The sequence below is a fragment of the Erinaceus europaeus genome, chromosome 1 (assembly GCF_950295315.1).
Source record: "Erinaceus europaeus chromosome 1, mEriEur2.1, whole genome shotgun sequence".
In the NCBI taxonomy this organism is placed as follows: Eukaryota; Metazoa; Chordata; class Mammalia; order Eulipotyphla; family Erinaceidae; genus Erinaceus; species Erinaceus europaeus.
This window is the reverse complement of record NC_080162.1, coordinates 136,346,992-136,358,376: the sequence shown is the minus strand read 5'-3', so window position 1 is coordinate 136,358,376 and position 11,385 is coordinate 136,346,992.

The following is an 11,385-nucleotide window of genomic DNA, read 5'->3' as shown; positions in this document are numbered from 1 at the left end:
TGTTGGATAGGACAGAGAGAAATGGAGAGAGGAGGGGAAGAAAAAGATGGGCACCTGTAGACCTGCTTCACCGCTTATGAAATGACTCCTACAGGTGGGAAAACAGGGCTCAAACCAGATCCTTAACATCAGTCCTTGTGCTTCATGCCATGTGCGCTTAACCCGCTGCACTACTGCCCGACTCCCAACAAAAAAATGTTTAAAGAGTCTAAGAACTTGGAGAGACTGAAAACAATCTAATGGATATGCCTATCACTTACTAATACTTTCTCTTGGCCTCTCCAACAGAGGCATGGTAGAAACTTACACTTGGCTGCCTCTGAACTTAGGCACTCTGTGACGTTCTTTGACTAATAACTAAGCAAAAGTATGTATATTCCTTCCAGGTGGAGTAATTAATTAATTAACGAGGTGCCAGAAACTGAACTCATGGCCTAAGACATGTTTTACATGGCTCTACTACTGAATCATTTCTCCTGTTCAATTTTTATTTTACTATTTCTGTAAGACAGAGTGAGCAAGAATAAGTGAGAAAGTATAAATGTGTGTGGTGTGTGTGTGTGTGTTTGAGAGAGAGAGAGGGAGAGAGAGAGAGACTAAAGCATTGCTTCACTAGCATGTAAGGCTACTTGTTTTCGTCTTTGGTGTAGCGCTGGAAATCAAAGCCTTGGTTGGTCCCACATTTGCAAGATAAAGTCTCTACCACTAACCTAGACTCTCAGGCTTCACTAAAATCTATGGTTTGATTGACAAGCAAATCTGCAGTGGATACAAAAGGAACTGCAAATATATATGCAACATACCATCTCACTACATTACATCTGTTTATGTAAGTTTGTCATGAGTTTGAAATAGTAAATGTTCCTGTTCAATCTTAAAGCAACAGAATAAAGAGCCCTGGATAAAAATCAGTGATTTTGTTTAATTTTTTTTTTTTAATTAGTGATTTACAAGATTATATAAGATAATAAGGATATAGTGGCACACCACCCCAGCACCAAAGTGCTGTGCTCCCACTACACCAAGGATGACTATATTATAGTTCTCCCAAGGTCTTAAACTGGTTGGCTGCCACCTGTTTTTTTTTTCTTCCTTTTTCCTTCATTCTTTCTTTCCTTGCTTCCTTTCTTTTCCTTTCCTTTCTTTCTTTTTCCTCCCTTTCTTTTTCCTCCCTTTCTTTTTCCTTCCTTCCTTTCCTCCTTCTTTCCTTTCTTTTTCCTTCCTTTCTTTTTCCTTCTTCTCTTTCCTTTTCCTTCCTTCCCTCCTTCTTTCTCTCCTTCCTTTCTTTCTATATTTCACAAATTCACATTTCAAATTTTCTTTATTCCACAAATTAGGACAACTATATGGTAGTTGTCTTTCACTGGAAATATGTTATTTTAGATAATCAGTTGTACAGTACTCTCCATCCTGCCAAAAAATAATTACATAGCAAAGTTAAAATGTCTAGTTACTCATACTTCAGCTAAAACACTTGAATGGGATTTCCATAGGGTCATGGCTCAAACACATTTTCACTAACATAACATTTGTGAAATCAAATCATAAGTAGGTAGACTGTAAATTCTTCTCATCTTTTCTCTGGAAAATTGTGATTTGTCTGAGAGCAGAATCTATGGCTAATTCACTTCTATATTGCTAAGATCAGGTCAGAACTCAATAGATACTATCTTTGAGAAGCTGTTGTTGACTATAAACACTGTGAAGGAAGTCAAAGAAGAGAAGCTTTGTTATTTATATAGCCAAGTTATAGCATCTCCCAATGCAGCAATGTGTGTATTTATTGGCTAGCAACCACCTTCTGGGAGCACAAGGTGAACTTCTGCAATGGGACTGCTAATCTGAATATTTGTCATAAACCTACCAGTACTCTCAGCTGACAAAAATTACCTGAAGATGCAAAGGGCTCAATAGTTAAATGCGCTGTTACCATCAATGGAATCATAACAATGGCAATAGGCTTCAGCCATCAACATTGTCTATGCACCATTAGTTTTGGCCTCAAATTTAACTTTGGGCCTTTTTATTACTGTCACTCTTGATTTTATTTTTTTATTTTTATTCTTGATTTTATTTTCTTTCTTCTTTACTTTTTTAGAGAAAAAGAACACCAAAGTTTCCTTCCTTCTTTCTTTTATTTCTTTCTCTCTTCCTTTCTTTCTTTCTTTCTTTCTTTCTTTCTTTCTTTCTTTCTTCCTTTTCTTTCTTTCTCTTTATTTCTTGCTTTCTTTTTGCCTCCAGGGTCATCACTGGGACTCAGTGCCTGCAGTATGAATTCACTACTCCTGGAGGCCACCCCCCCCCCCCATTGGATAGGACAGAAAGAAACTGAGAGAGAAGGGGGAGATAGAAAATTAGAGGAAATATAGACACTTGCAGACCCGCTCATCGCTTGTGAAGTGACCTCCCTGCATGTGGGGAGTCTGGGACTGGAACTGGGATCCTTGTGTGGATTCTTACACTTAGTACTATATGCACTTAATCCAGTACACCAACACTAGGCCCCTCAAAGCTAGTCAAGCTCACACATATGGCAAAGTGGCACACTACCCAAGTGAGCTTTTTTATCTTCCAGATTCTTTTCATTTTCTTACCAAAGGACACTGCCCTGTTAGTTATGCTAGTTACGCTAGTCAGTAGAAGTAGAGTGGTGTGTGTGTGTGTGTGTGTGTGTGTGTGTGTGTGTGTGTGTGTGTATGTGTGTGCGCGCGCGATGAAAACTCCATCAAGGGACTAGCTCTGGAATGCTGTTCATCCCAGTTTTCTATGAAGCAATGTCTCAAGGCAGAGTTTCCACAGCTTTGGAAGCAACAAAAGGCTATTTCATTGAAGAAGACTAACTTGTGTCTTGCCTATTTTGTCACTCCTCAACTCAGTAACTCACTAGAAAAAAATGCTTCATACCAAGTTTTCTATCAAGAAAAATCCCCATAGATCAGGGGCTCTAGAACATCAGCATTTCTGGACACATACAAGGAAATATATTGCTCTAGTTGAAGTAGACTGTTTATGTTTCCCCAAAGCTTAGTCTCTAAGCCGATTTTCATCAGTCTCCAAGGTATTTAAGAAAACAAAGCTGCCAGCAGACACCCTCCATTCTTTTTAAATAGTCCCATAGCCTGAGGAAACTTTAGCATAAAACAATAACTCAGTTATATGTATAATTTTAAAGGCTATCCAGAAAAGCATTTCAAAAATTATATGCTAGGAAAGATAAGACTCTACCCCATAATTTCAGAACCAACTATATGTCAGGCTGCCAGATAAATATTTACAACACATTCAAATTTAGCTGAACTTATATGACTTCAATCACTGGAACTGTTTCCAGACCCCAAGGTCACAAAAGCTGTTATCAGGTTTCCCGAGCCTGCTGCCACATTTGTGTCGGAAACCAAACGCCACACACTCTAGGCTTCCTCAAGTCACCCAAAAAAGCTGATATGGAAAGAGTCTTCTCTTCCCTCTTCCTGTTCACAGCAAATCCATTTTCACTCCTTTTCCCAGAAGCAAATCTTCCTCCTTTAAGAAGGTGAAAAAGGGGTTATACCACCCCTCGAAAGCAATCTCATCTTTCTGCTCTGAACTGTAATTTTGTAAAATGTTCAGATCGGAATTTCAAGTGTATGAACTGATGGGATCATTGAGGGCGGATGTAAAGACACCGTTGTGGAAGGCTCCCAGCCAAATTTACAGTGTCAAGTTATCTGCCTGAAAAATGTTACAGGGGCCATGGAGGTGCCCAGAGTGGGAGCCTGCCAATTAGGAGGAGTGTGAATGAGACTTATGGGGCTCACTAGGGTGACAGGGCCATCGTCATTATTTGGCAGGAGACAATTTAAAGATAGGTGTCTGACAGCGTAGCCAAGGTTCTCGGGAGCTTATGTTCTTCTTGGAACTGCAACCACTGCTTTCGTTGATTATACTCAGATTAAATGTGCCTGCTGCTCAGTCCAGCAACTGAGTTGAAGCAAGCATTCTTCTTCACTTAAGTTACCAACCCTTGTACATTTAGTCAGTGGTTTAGAGAAGGGTGGGATGGAGCTGCAGAAGACAAGAGAATTATATTGCACTTTTTAACACCCACTTAATAGGATGGGGGAAAAACAAATAATAACTCAAAGAAAAATAAAATAAATAATACAAATAATAAATAATAAAAAATAAATAAAACAAATAATAACTCAAAGAAAAATAAAATAAAGTAAAAAATCATGAACAAATGGTGACAATATTAATATGATGTTGAACTCTAATCTAAGAATTTGCATATTAACATATTAAATTGTTTTATTATCTTTATTTATTTATAGGATACAGACAGTCAGAAATCCAGAGAGAAAGGGGAGATAGAGAGGAAAAGAGAGGAGAGACACCTGCAGCCCTGCTTCATCACTCACAAAGCTTTCCCCCTGCAGGTGGGGACCAGGCTCAAACCTGGATCCTTATGCATTGTAACATGTGAGCTCAACCAGGTGCACCATCACCCAGCCCCCAGAAATTGCATATTAACGTTCTTTCAAAACAGTAAGGTAGACAAAAAGGATAATAATAGTAGAATAGCATGAGAAACATATATTTGTAAAAGAAACCATCTTAAGTCGACTATCTTGCGCATAGTTATGAAATGGGTATAAGCATTGTATTAACTCTCTGAGTGATGAATTTGCAAGATTTCTTTTTATCACATATAATAATCAAGCTGCAAATGGTCACAGGTCTGAGACAAAACTGTTTGGAAACAAACTATTTTCAGAGCTTTCAGTCTCTTCATCCTTAAAGAACATTGGAAAGAGGTGGCTTTAAGAAGCTAGAGAAAAATGCATAGACCACAAATCATTAACATGGTAAACTGCTAAAATAAAGCAAATCCTAAGATCAGAATCCATGGTACTAACTTTACTGCATGGTTTTCTCAGCTATAAAATTACACATGTTCTTAAAAATAAGATTAGTTTGAGCTTTACTGTATACCAGTTTTAGTATGTTCTAAGTTCTAATGTTTTTTTTTTATTTCTAACCAGAGCACTGATGAGCTCTGGCTTATGCTGGTGTTTTACCCATTTTACAAATAAAAAGACAAAGGTAAAAAATTATATATGTAATTTTCCTAAGGTTACAAACTTGCTTAAAAGTGTTCAAAGCAAAATTAAGATCAAGTATCCAATGTTTGTACTGAAGACATCTCAAGCTGTAAAATGATAAAATCAATATTTATTGGTACTAAAGATAAACAAAATTTGAATTTTGTGGTTGAGATGAGTCAGGCGTTTGAAGGAGAAAAAGGAATACTAGCTTAACTTTGAGCCCCTTCTCTTTAAAGTTGTCTGCAAGAGTCAAATCCCAAAACCAGGTCCAATCATGCTGTTTATGTCAAATATCTTTTCAAATATCAGAAAGGCAGTATGTGCTGTAATTATTTGTTATTTAAATATTGAGATAATTTTAAGATTTTGATATGTATTCACTACTGCAAAAAAAAAAAACCTGCTATAGTGGCCTGTTAGCCTGGTAAGTTACATTGTTTTTGTTGTCAGTTCCAGAAAGACAGCTGATAAAATAAGTTTATCCTTATCTTGGGGGAGTTCACAGACAAGATGTGACAAGAAGGTCTTACTTCTGGGTGGCCCTAGCAATCCAGAGCAGTGTTAACAAAATGATAGCAGCATCTTTAATAAAACAGAAAGATAATCATTGTTTCTGGATCACTACAAGTATGTTTAATGTTTTTATGTATAAGCATCATGAAGTTTCTCTTGAGCATCTAGGTAACTAATCAGCTTCACTAAGACATTTGCTTCTCAAATATCTCTCCTGCTTATGATCACTAAAGAGTTTCCAAAAACAAAATTTCTATTGCTTTCTTGCAGTTTTTGTTCCCTTGGTGTCTCCTTGAGATCTAGACTGATATTTGGCCACATGCAGACACACCTGCAATTCTATTAATTCTCAGTGATATCTGTAGCTTTGATTAGAACTCTTGGTCCTCACAGAAACCCTAATGTCCTCATGCCTTAGGCGTCTTCTGCCTTTTGATTACTCAAGTTTTCACCCAATCAATGCCCTGTATCTCCACATTAAAGACTTTAAATGAATCCCTATTCTCCTTTTCTGACAAGTATAGTCTTTAATTGTAGAGTAGGTTCAAGATTTTAATTGTAGAGTCTTCAACTGTAGACTAGCTTCTCATCTAGGAAAAGAGAGGACACCCCTGGCTTCTTTCTTTCGTGCCTCAAATGAGCTGATGTCAACAAGCTGTTTTCAATTGCAAAAGGAAATCAAACATAAAGCATAAATCATTAAAGAAGTACAGTCCACTGCTTCTTTATCCCCCTGGATCATTCGCTATTCAAAATGTCAGGGCACATCAGAAATATAAAGTTCAAGGTTGATGTATTAGTTTTGATTCTGTACTTAGGGGAACTAGCAACTCCAAATGTGGGGAAAGTTACATGCAATCTTCTCTGGCAAGAGCTTTCTCTCTCTATTTGGGAGAAGGAAAGTTTCAGACAGCTATGGGAATTTGGCTCTCTCTTTTGCTGTAGAGGAAAAGAGAGTAAATAACCAATGATGACTCGCTTTGGCTTTGAATGCTCAACAATTATTAAATGCACTCAAGCTTTTGGTAAATTAAGAGAGTTGATGACCCACAGGGCTATGCAAACCATTTATGGTGATAAACTACTTGAGAGTGGAGAGTAAAATTTGATTTTTGTACCAAAATTTATGATTGAGAGCATGCACAAGGCCAAAGATAGGGATTCAGAACAAGTATTTACTCTAGACTATGTTTCTGGCTTAAGGAAATTCTATTCTGTACAGACATGCTGACTACATACTATCTTCCACAGAGGAAAATGAACATATTCTCTTCTAGTAGCAGAACTTAATTTATGGACTGTCTTGTCTACCTCTAATTGTTTCCTAATACCATTATTCGTTGGGCTGAGAAGTCTCCATTTATAGCAGCAGCACTAAGCTGATTAAACCCATTGTCTCTAAAAGACCCAATGTAATTAATTTGGAAGTTTCTACACCTAGAAACTGAATTTAGCAAATTTATCTTGACTTAACATGATTCTTTGATGATTCAGTCTGAGAGGCTACATTTTGCTGGCTAGAGCTAAACAAAATATCCTGAATAAAACTATTACTTCCTACACATTACACCATAATAGTTTTTTTTTTCTTTTTTCTTTTCCATAGCAATGCTTAACTCCAGCTTGAAGTTAGTAATACTGGGGCCTTTGGTGCCTCAGGCATGAATGGATATTTTCATAACCATTATGCTCTTCCCCTAGCCCAATTTTTCTATTAGGATGCCTGAAGATCCAAAGGGGTATTTGATATCAACTATTTATTTGTTCTCCCTCCACTATTTGGTTCATTCATACTGTTTTCTTTCTTCCAAATGCAGTAAGAAACACTACATTGGAATCCTCAAAATCTTAATTTACTTGCGACAGGTTTTTATTTTCTGGTGAGAGAACAGAACTACTTCTCTTTCCATTGAATTTGGAAATGACTTTCAGAAATCTGAATATTCCACTCTTGATGCATAGATAAGGTGAATAATTCTACCTTATCTCTCAAGAGTCCTCTGGAGATATTTCCCTCAAATCCTGATAACAGGAGAAAAAAAAAATTTTTCCCTAAGGGTCCTAGAACAGGTAAACTGGAATAAGGACCAAGTTTATAGTGGTGCTTTGTCTGAAGACATTTTGCTAGTCTAAACACTCAGACCAGTCTTAGGTGTGAAACAACAGAATATGATTAACAGGAATAGAGGCAGATCATGCTACTTTGGAAACTAAACTTTCAGACTTTCTTTCCTTGGACTCAATATCCACTTTCTAATCTCTGTTTCTCACTCATTTGGGATCCTTAAAAGAGGAAAACAAAAAACAAAACAAAAAAGGCATGCCTAGTGCAGGTGTCTATACTGAAGTCACTCAGCTACCACCTGAGAAGTAGGCCAGATTCCAGAAGACCTAGAATAAAGGCAGATAGCACCCTACTGAAGCTCAGAGAGATATGTTAGTCTAAGACCAATATCTTAGTCAGCACTTCTCAACTTTATTCCGTACCCAGATGTACTTACTAGACGACTCTGTTAAAGCACCTACTGTGACCTAGTAAGTTTGGAGTAAGATCAGAGACTTTACATCTATAATGAGTTTCTGGCTGACGTCAATACTATGCATCTAGCAATCATACATTTACTGAGTAGTAAAACACTACAGTACTCAGTTTTACAAGTATCTTAATGACAAGGATAATAATCTTCTATTTTAAATATATATATATATTATTGGATAGATAGAAATTGTGTGAGGGAAGAGGGGAGATAGAAGAGGAAGAGGCAGAGAAACACCTGCAGCCCTGTTTCACCACTCATGAAGCTTTATCCCTGCAGGCAGGGACCAGGGGCTAGAACCTGAGTCATTGAGCACTGTATTGTGTGCACTTAACTAGGTGTACCACCACCTGGCCCCAGTAATTTTCAAAGAACATTAGTGTACAGAGTAGGTACTAAGTGAAGTGCAACACAAGTTTACTTCCTTTAAACTGGGTAACAGTCTCAGAGGTGAACACTCTAATCCCCATATTACCGGTAAGAACATAAATGTCAAGGGCTCTACCACAAGGTCTGAGCTTTCTATACACATTTCATATGACTATCTCTGGCTACTTCTGCTGAACAGAAGTCTCTGTTCTTTCTCTTTGAACTCCAAATTAGCATAAACCAATCTGGTTTCTGAATATGAACAACTGTGTGGGAGTTTATGTTTGCCCAAATAACATGAAGACTTTCCCAGGTGGAATCAGCTTAGTAACTGTGCTTCAGAATTCTGAGAATCACACCAAATATTAAAAGCTTAGCAAAACAGAAAAATCCAAATGGCAAAAGAACAAAATTTTCCACTTCTCTGAACACTGCATTCTTTTTTTTCTTCTACTTTGTTTTTTTTTAATAAATTATCTTTATTTATTTATTGGCTAGAGACAGCTAGAAATCAAGAGGGAAGGGGGTGATAGAAAGGAAGAGAGCCATCTACAGCCCTACTTCACCAATCACAAAGCTTTCCCTTTGCAAATGGAGATCAGGGGCTCGAACCCAGGTCCTTGAGCACTGTTAACACGTGCACTTAACCAGATGCCACCACCTGGTCCCTAAATATTACATTCGTTGTCATATAAGTATTATTGTTCATGGTGTCACTTCTGTGTCACAAGACTATATAAATAGTCATTTCAACAGATTAGGGTCTAACTCTGTCAAATGAATTTCTGCTCTTTTTTAAAATTCTGACTCAGGAGGCCATAAATTCCTCATAGAGAACTAGAAAAAAAATGTTCATATTCAATTCTCAGTCTCTCAGGCAGAAAAGTCATTCCAGGAGCAGTGAAATCCAATGTGTGAGGACTCTGCTTCTGAAAAAAATATACCAGTTGTTACTACAATTTTTTTTGTTGCATTAATGTACAAAGTAATGTTGATATCTTATTTATTTATAGTTTCATGATAACACTGACATTTCCCTTTCCATCTCATAATCTATGACTAAAAGAAACTATCCAACTATATTAGAGAGTACCACATTCTTTTCCAGAATGCCTATCGCTTGCTTTATTTATTTATTTATTTGTTTGTTTATTTTTGCCTCCAAGGTTACTGCTGGGGGGCTCAGTGCCTGCACTACGAATCCACTGCTCCTGGAGGCTATTTTTGCCCTTTTGTTGCCCTTATTGTTTATTGTTTTTGTTGTTATTATTGTTTTTGTTATTGCTGCCATTGATGTTAGATAGGACAGAGAGAAAATGAGGGAGGAGAGGAAGACAGAGAGGTGGAGAGAAAGACAAACATCTATAGACCTGCTTCACCGCTTGTGATCTTTACACTGGTCATTGTACTATGTGCGCTTAACCCACTGTGCTACTGCCCGGCCCCTACCTATTCCATTTTATATTAACAGAGCAATGCAAGATCTAAATCTCCCATATCCTCATCAGCATTTGGTGCTAGCAGTTTTAAAGTTCTTTAGATAATGTAGTAGGTAGTCCAATGGGTTGAGCATATTCTTTGGTCAGTGAGATCTTTGGTTTGATCACTAGAATTGCATATAATGAATGGTGTGATATTCTAGTCTCTCTCTCTCTCTCTCTCTCTCTCTCTCTCTCAAACAATAAATACATCTTCAAAAATTAGCCCTTCTGAAGCTATTTTTATATCCATATTATATATATATATTTATATATATATGCCTTCAGAATTATCACTAGGGCTTGATGCCTGCACTACAAATCCACTGCATCCCCATCTTTTTTTTTTCTCCTTTTGTTCTATGTTATTCAATAGGACAGAGAGAAATAGAGACGGGAAGGGAGAGTAGGAGAAAGACACACACCCGCAGACCTGCTTCACATCTCCTGAAGTGTCCCTGCAGCAGTTGGGAGAGTGGGGGCTCAAACTTGGGTCCTTGAGCATAGTTCTATGTGTGCTTAATGGGGCATACCTGACCCTCTTAATTTTATTTTCCTAATGACTAAATATTCAGAATTTATTTGATTGTGACCAGAGTTATCACTGGAATTTGGTATCTGTATGGCTACTGCACCTGTCTGCCAGTTTTTTTTCATTTTTCTTTTGATAGAAGACAGAGAGAAAAGAGAGAGAGAGAGTGAGTGAGAGAGAGAGAGAGAGAGAGAGAGAGAGAGAGAGAGAAGAGATGCCCCTACAGCACTGTTGCACTGCTCAAGAAGACACAATTCCCCTCCCTACAGGTGCTCCCATGTAGTGGCCAGGGCTCCTCATACATGGTAAAGTACATGTTTTATTGGGTGAGGTATCTCCCACTCCCTTGTCTCCATTTGGCACATTATTGTGCTTTTGTAGGTTAAATTCATCTATCGCCCCATTAAGAGAAATGTAAGCAATGAGTAGTGTATTCCAGGTTAAATTTAACTTGCATAATTTTTAAACACTTGATCAAGGAATTCTGTCTGTTGCAGTATTTGTAAAATCGAATGTTGAGTGATTGACACTGTGTATAACATATATCTGTGGGAAAGTGTAGATTGTTTCTTCTCTTCTCATTTGTGTCTCTTTAATTCCTTTCTCTTGCCTACTTGCTATAGCAAGAACTTCCAATATGATGCTGAGGAATAATGGTGATCGTGGGTAGCCTTGTTTAGTACCTGATCTAAGTGGGAATGCTTTCAGTTCCTCACTATTGATTATGATGTTGGCTGTAAGTTTACTAGCGCTCGTTCTCTCTCTCTCTCTCTCTCTCTCTCTCTCTCCCTCGCTTCCTATATTGCTTATTCTTCAAAAGAACTGAGACAGCTCACATGTTTCACATATTAGGATGATCTATGCAAAAT